Below are 366 nucleotides of genomic sequence, written 5' to 3' on the forward strand. Positions count from 1 at the left end.
TCTTGACATCCAGGGGAGGGGAGACGTTTCAGATTTCTGACCCGTGAGGAGGTAGGGCAGTACCCGTGTTCACACGCCCCCGGGAGAACGGAATCGACTCCTGTAAGCCGGAGCCGGACGCAGCTCCTGCCTTCCTGTTTCGTCACACGTCGGCCCACCGAAGGGCTTTTCCGGATAGACGTTTTTCGCTGGTTTTTGGATGAGGAATTCGGGCCCGGCTTAGCCAGCCCTCGGCTTCAAGGGGCTCAGTGAAGTGTCGGGGTGCCGTCCCATCTGAGGGCCCAGCCGGGGCTCAGTTAACTCTTGGGGTGCCGTCTCATCTGAATGCTGCCTGGGGCTCAGTTGAGTGTCTCTTGGGGTGCTGTC

The sequence above is a fragment of the Condylura cristata genome, unplaced genomic scaffold (assembly GCF_000260355.1).
Source record: "Condylura cristata isolate star-nosed mole 26May11 unplaced genomic scaffold, ConCri1.0 scaffold00027, whole genome shotgun sequence".
Taxonomy (NCBI): domain Eukaryota; kingdom Metazoa; phylum Chordata; class Mammalia; order Eulipotyphla; family Talpidae; genus Condylura; species Condylura cristata.